Genomic DNA, 7,626 nt, shown 5'->3' on the forward strand with positions numbered 1-7,626 from the left:
GGCCTAACGGTCTCAGCAAAGCATCGGGGGACAGCAGGAGGTGGCCACTACCCCTCAGGTGCCAGGGTCCCAGTGGGGCTACAGAAAAAGGGAAAATTCGGATAATAAGCACAGCCCCCGCTAAATGTAAGAATAACTCCTAGCTTCTAATACCCAGTGCTCTAGTTCTTAGCAAGTGTTGTTAATAAACCAAAAACCTAGCATTTTGGGTTGATTACCACTTTCCATTCATAATGGCTTTTCACTCCCCCAAAGGTAGATATTTTGAGGTAAAAGTATCCTTAATTCGACAGCTAAGTTTTCCAATATATCCTGTTTTCTCAGAAATTTTACATCCTTTGACTGATTTCATTTGTACATTTAAAAGTCGGAGTCCTGCTATCAAGACCACTTATGTCGACTTTAAATCCTCTCCTTTCTGATCTGAGCAGTTTGCTCACAGACTTTTGAATTACTAGATTTCGATAATGCACGATCATCGCTTGATGTATAATAGCTGTACTTGTCCTTACTTATCCCTCCTTCATCAGAATGTTCGGTTCGACAAATCTGTACGACACAAGAAAGCAAGCAGACCAGGCAGGAGTTTGATCAGCGCCCTAACGCTCACGCTTCACTTTTCTTCGGAAGACCTCGCATTCATCCAGTTCCGGGTCGGGCACAACGCTCCTTCCCACGTTGTGTTTTAAGAACAGATAAGTTGGTGTTTAGAGAAAAACAAAACCATATTCTTTAAAGTGAAAAAAAAAAAAAAAAAAAACATAAAAATGAGAGTCATAGGGAAATAAATGTTGGAGAAGCCTCTTAGAATGTCTCTTATGCAATATTCTTCATCCCTCTGGATTTATTATACATTTGATTTCATTTAATAATGACGAGCGCTATCCACTCTCCATGCAATCTCTTTTCAAATATTTAATTTTCCATGAATTTACAGAATGTACAAATCTTATGAAGTAAAGTGCATCTTATTTAATGTTTAAAATGAAATTTAGGAAGGAGCAGGTCTCAAAAAAAAAAAAAGAAAAAAGAAAAAAAAAACACCTCGATAAAGGAGCTGAAATGCTGGCATCTCCACAAACTCTGAAAGGATTGAAAATGTGAATGACTTTTCTGTTAAGACAGAAAGATGGCCTTAAACGAAGAGGGCTTCGTGTTGGGTCTCCCAGCCCGTCACAGACACTGTGTCTCCCTAGGGAGTCACGGCTGTCCCTCCCGCCTGAAAGACAGCTTTTAAGAAGTCCTTTCTGATCACGGCTAACATGCTATTTCTCATCTTGAGTGCCGTGCAACTGTTTTTAGAAGGATTATTTTCCTGCCAAACAAACGTTTGAGGTGATGTGCTTTTATACCACTAGATATTCATAAATGCCATTCCCATAACTTCTAACTTACAAATACTTCCAAATATTAACTCAATAACCATGAGAATAGCTAATATTTAAAAAAATACGATTATTAGTTCGATGCCAATTGCCTCAGTTTACACACTCTACTCCCGCCTCTCTGTGAAACAGCTTCTAGAAAGCACCGTCACAAAATAAAAACCTGACCATATGTCCCAATGATAATTTATTACAAAGTCAATATGGTTTGTTGGCTTACTGGACGTGTTTAGAATTATATTATTATTTTTAAGGTCGGGATAATCTTTCAGCAAAAGCTCATTCTCATGCCAATTACTGTACATTTCCAAAAAATTTGTGTTTTGGTCTTGAGAAAGTTCTTTAGTCCTCTGACATCAGAATTTTCTCAACTGTAAAAAAAAAAAAAAAATACTGAATTCTAGTCCAACAGGTAAATAACAAGGACTCTTCGGCTAGACTCCCTCGAATCTCGCTTTTCTCCTCAGTAATAGTGTAACCCTGGGCAAGTTATTTAACTTCTCTAAGTCTCAGTTTCTGATGAAGATTTGATGGGATAATCCGTGTAAGCTACTAGGGTAGCTCACGGGAATGGGTCGGTTAATGATATTATCATTTGCCTGTTTTTCAGAAACACGATATTGAATGAAAAATAATGCTTTGAAGCCGTTTTGAAGAAAAACGGAGCATATGCCCATATTTCGAGTTCTAAGAGGATCACCACTGCTTGGCTCCGGACTCTGTCCGCCAAGGTGGTTACGGTGTGCTTGCAGAACTAGGTCAAGATCACAGCGAACTGACTAACAGCTTAGGCCACGAGCACCGACGACATGGCCTGAGCGCATCCGTCTGAGCCTGCTGCCCGCGGCAGTCAGGGACACCAGGGGCCCTGATGCTGTACGAGGCCTGCTCGCACAGGACTGGGTAAGCGCTGATTTTTTCCAATATGGCTCAGTTTTGAAAAGCCCTTTTTCGAAAATAATCACCAATGTTCTATACCCCTTTGGGGTATAAAAATTACTTTTTCCAATTGGCCAAACCGTGCCATAGAGTGAAAAAACAGTTCCTACCTGGCCCTGTCTAGGCTGGCCCCCTGCTCCAGTGGGGCTCTGGTGGCCGGGCCAGCACCAGCAGACTCCACAGGGTGTCGTCACTCTGAGCAGGGGCCAGCAACCCATGACTTCAAGGGACCTGAAATGGAAAAAAAGAGCTGGGTTTAAAATCAGCCATGTGCTGAATGCCTCTGCCACGGCTGCTTGCGACATCGTCTGAGAAATATGTACACAGCTCATTCAAAACCTGAATGCTCTCAGCCTCGAGTGGCCCCGATGTGAGCACGTTTTGAGGTACGAATGGAAGATACTGTAATTAGGATAGTATATGATTATGTGTACTGCTCTGGGGAGTATCAAAATCGTTTCTATACAGTCTATCTACCCCATCCTTACGCCACCTCTGTAAATGATGGCCAGCCACCCTGTCTAAATGCAGCAGAAACTGGGAAACTGAGGCATAAAGCAGCCAAATGACCTGCCCAAGGTCATCTAGTCATACGGCCAGAAACGAGATCTCAGCCAGGCAGTAATCTGATGAAAGCGAATGCATCTCTTTATGATTTAAAAAAAAAAAAAAAAAAAAAATCACTAAAAGGCTAGAAATGAGTTATGGTATATTTCCTAAAAGCCTAGAAAAATATGCTGTTTTCAAAAACTAAGTAAAAACATTTTAAAGTAATACACTGTGACTTCGAAAAATGAAAAATGTGGGAAAGCCTAGAAAAATATGCTGTTTTTAAAAACTAAGTAAAAACATTTTAAAGGAATACACTGTGACTTCGAAAAATGAAAAATGTGGGTATTAGCTATGAAGAATGACATTTCAAGGTGTCAAAATTCTTTTAAAGTAGCAGTTTTCAAATTAGACTTGGGGAAGGAGAAGGGCCTTGGGATGGCAAAGGGGGCGAGCAGGTGGGTCGTCACCCCTTATGTCCCTTAGGTTTAAATCACAACAGTTACTTTTATAAACTTTATACTAGAACTTCCACACGAGACTCTGATAAAAGAGTTCACAGCTGAAAAGCCAAAAAGTGGAGGAAAACCACTGTTGAAACCTCTTTTAACATCTATCTCTTATAGCTCATTTTAAACGGCAATTTGAAATCGAAGGTGATATACCATTTGGTGCCTTGGATGTGTTTTAGTCTTCAATCGCCAAAAAATAATGGCAACTAAATAAATATAGTCTATCTGGGATTATCATCAACTAGCATCAGGCCCCATCCCATTAAAATGTAGATTATTTCCACAAAATGACTTGATCCCGCTTTCCTATAGAAATTATGTATTATAGATTCATCTTATACATGGCCTTTCAAAAAGGTTCTCTCATGAGTCCTATATTTTGAAAAGATAATTAAATCTTCGCTAGGCAATGTAATGTTTCAGAATTTCTATGCTTATGAAAACTGCTTGGTTTCCAAATCACATTAATGTCTCCTTTGACTATCTTATATCTAACAGACTTAAATAGGTGAGAAGACAATAGAAATATCATTTACTGACGGTATTATCACTTATTGATATTATAAAAATATCAAGGTACAATGTGAAAATGCTTTTTGTATATGAGAATTGCTCATTCTTCTTTTGTTAATAAGTTAAAATCTATAATGTTGATTTTGGTGCTTCCTATACTGACAGATGACTTTAGCAGTAACATCCAGCATGAGAGAATGGATTAATTAATGTCCGTAATACACACACACGAAATTGTATTTAATCACTAAGTGTTGAAAAGTTTTAATAATTGCTATTCAAATAAATCCTATTTCCCTGTCGAATCTCATAAATTTAATTCGTGTTCTTTAGTTCTATACTTTGTACATTCTGAAATCACGAATTTTGTATTAAGCCAACTCCTTTTTCCTCATACCCAGAATTTACTAAACGGACAAAATAGATTTTCTTAGTTGCCTTTTGCGACAAACTGACAACATATTACTTAACGGTTCTTCAGGCTTTTGATCCTGTGACATGTGAGGACAGACAAGGAGGAAGCGGCGCTGTCAGAGGCGGCCGGAGCGCTGCAGGGCCGGCTCATCAGGGCGCCCTGTGCGCGCGGGGCCCGAAGCCCAAGAAGCAGAAGCAGCGCCTCCCCTTTCGTGAAGGGAGCAGCAACTCAGGGTGTCAGCACGGAGGGCCCGTGGTGTCGGTCCACGTGGGCAGCCCCAACGGCCCAGGTCCATTGTTTCATTACAAAGAAGAGGGAATGTTTCTCAACTCCAGAACTGGCAAGGCATCCACTCGACTTCGGCTTTTTAAAGATGACCACGGAGAGACTGGTCACTAAGCTAAATACCATTTACTACTGAGAGCTGCAGAAAGAGCATCTCACTTCACAGAGACTATACAATCACCCTAAAGTTTTCTGATTCTAAAAAGAACTTGCTTCAATTTAAATTAGTGAAGTAGATTTGAAAGACTGAGTCTCAAAGTGTTTTTCTAATGTCCATAATATGCATGGCTTTCTGCTAATGCAGACAGCTTTGTTTCATACTCAAATTCAATTAAATTTTGGTATTTTAAAATGTAAGGGACATTTTATCTTCCTTCTTATTGGTTTTTATGTTGTATATTTTTTACTTTTGAAACAGTTTAGCCAGAGTTTTAGATATAGCACAAAATCATAGCAAAATGTCTTATTAAATGTCATGATTGTCATCGAATCAAACTTTCAGATTAGTTTGAAGTACAGGAAAAGATTTCTCTATAGTGAAAACAAATCAGAGACATCTTTGCTTGACGGATGTTCTCTCTATTGATATAACATTGAATTAAAAATCAGGTCCAGAATTTGTTCCAAACATCACATCTACGTTGCAATTATTTAAGTCTATTTTATTTCACCACAGTATTATATAATGTGCTTTTCTTATAGCACTTAGTGGAGCAGGTATTTACAAAATGGAAGTTGTCCACTTCTACCTATATGCAAATTAGTTCCCAGTAATTAAGTAAGAGTTCTCAAAGCAATTAACGCCCAAACTCATCACCCCTTAGGGTAGCAAAACAAAGTATATCAAAATACCGTAATCCCATTCGTCTGAGAAGGCAGACACACTCTAGCTCCTAAATAGAGATTCACAGCACCTAATGTGGCACCTATAATATAGGATCCACAGTACCTATCATCCATCCGGAAAGACTTCAGCTGACAAAATATTTTACTCTATATCTTTGGTTAATTCTGTCAACGAATTCTGGGCATCACGAGCTTTTTGGCCATAAAAAAACTGGGCCATTAAAATACTCAGTGAAAAAGAGAAACGCAGGGTTGGGCCTGGTTAGTACTTGGATATGAGAAACCACCTAGGAAGACCAGGTGCTGTAGGCATAAAAAATAAAGGATTGTAAACTGACAAGGTCCTTGCATCTCTGAGGTCAACCAAGGGTTGTTTAGCCTGAAAAAAAAAAAAAAGAGAGAGAGAGGGAGAGTGGTCCAGATGATCTCTGTGTCATCAGAGTTTTACGGCCTAAGGACAGGAACGTCAGCCCATGGAGTTCTGCCGCCCTACGCATCAGAAAGTTGACTTTGCGTAGAAGAAGTAAGCAAGCAAATGATGAAAATTATCAAATAAGTACACAGGAGATGAGTGAGTCAGTATGCTAGTATGGCCAAAGAATATCATCATTCTAAAACCTAGCATTATTAGGTTTGTGTGGGAAAAGGAACAGTGATTACCTTTTAAAGCGAAAGGAAGAGGGGGAGCAGGAGCCACACGCAGAGACGCCGTTTAAGCACCCGGGAACCTCGGTTACTAGACAGTGGTTCCCTGGCTATAAAAGTAGTAAATACTGGCCCCTCTCCAAACACATGGCAATAAAACAATGGATTACGGAATATGCCTCTCTCTGGCAAATGCTGCTGCCAGCGTGTCCCCCAGCCAGGGGACAATGGCTGCCACCCCACGTGAGAAGGGAGGGGAAGCCACAAGCACAGCTCTCGCTGGGGCGAGAAGGAAAGCGGCGTATTACACAGCAGCGGTTAAAACACCAGCTCCACCAGCCGCTCGAGGACACTCGACACGAACAACCTGAAGCCTGAGGGTCCGGGGCCGGGCGGGCGGTGGGGGGCTGCTGCTGGGCGCAGGCAGCGAGCTCCTGCCGCCTCTGCTGCTCGGCCTTCTTGAGCCTCAGCTGCTGCAGGCGCTTACGGAGCAAAGCTATCTCGGGCCCCCTTAAAAACTCTGACGTAGACAGGAAAAAAGAGGTGAAAAGAGAGTGATAAAGGGAAAATGGTAAGAATATGATTATACATTCGATTACACAAGACAACAGTAAGAATATGATTCTAGAAGAGAGAAGGACTGAAATTAAACACGTCTCATAGAGGAGTACAAAAAACAAATTACCCATAAAAAAAGAAATTACTGGTCATTCAATTAAGAGATAAACTACACGCTCTTATACACCCAAATGCTTCTGTTGAACTTGACGAATCAGACACGTACACTCGTCTAAGAACATTTAAACAAATGAAAACCCTTCATAAGCAAAACATTTAAAATGAACATCCCTTTCCTCACTAATTTACAACAAGATACTAAGAAATGAAAAACTGAAAAATACCAGTTATCTGATCTACACACAAAAACTACTTTACTACTTTTAATCGAATAATAATTTTAAAATTCAATTATAATGATGAGTTGTGCATTTGGAAACAGTTCTTGAAATTTATTAGTGGAGCACTCTTTAAATAAAAGTTACATATTTTTCAGTTAAAATGTTTCCTTTTATGTTAGAATTGTCGTATACTTTTTCCTTTTTAATGCTCAAATATAATTACATGTTTAATATTTTCTTAAACTTTTTCCAAAGCAACGGTTGAACATAAAAAGTCGAAATATGACATTTTTCTATAGAAAACAGAAATTCTGCAGAGATACTTATCGAGTGCCTACTATGCATGAAGCACCATTTTAGGCTCCGGAGATAAACAAAATAGCGAACAAAACAGTGTCTACCAGTGTGGAGTTTACGTTCGGAGGCAGACGTCAGCGAACACACACACGTATGTAATACACATACATGTGTCTGTATGTGGCAGGTGGGTAACTGCAGTGAAGTGAAGCGGGCCGGGTAAGGGATGGGGCAGACGGAGCCGGGGAGGGGTCGTTTTGTGTGAGGTCATTAGGGAAGGCTTCCCTCGCGAGATGATTTTTGAAGCGACCTCAAGGACGCGAAGGAGCAAACCACAACGA

General features: G+C 40.1%; 1 protein-coding gene across 5 annotated transcripts in view; it reads right to left on the bottom strand.

The window, feature by feature from the left end:
* Window positions 1-7,626, bottom strand: part of DCAF6 (DDB1 and CUL4 associated factor 6) — a 69,494-nt gene that overhangs the window by 31,997 nt on the left and 29,871 nt on the right. The window lies entirely within an intron of this gene.

This window comes from Pteropus alecto, unplaced genomic scaffold (genome assembly GCF_000325575.1).
Source record: "Pteropus alecto unplaced genomic scaffold, ASM32557v1 scaffold101, whole genome shotgun sequence".
Lineage (NCBI taxonomy): Eukaryota > Metazoa > Chordata > Mammalia > Chiroptera > Pteropodidae > Pteropus > Pteropus alecto.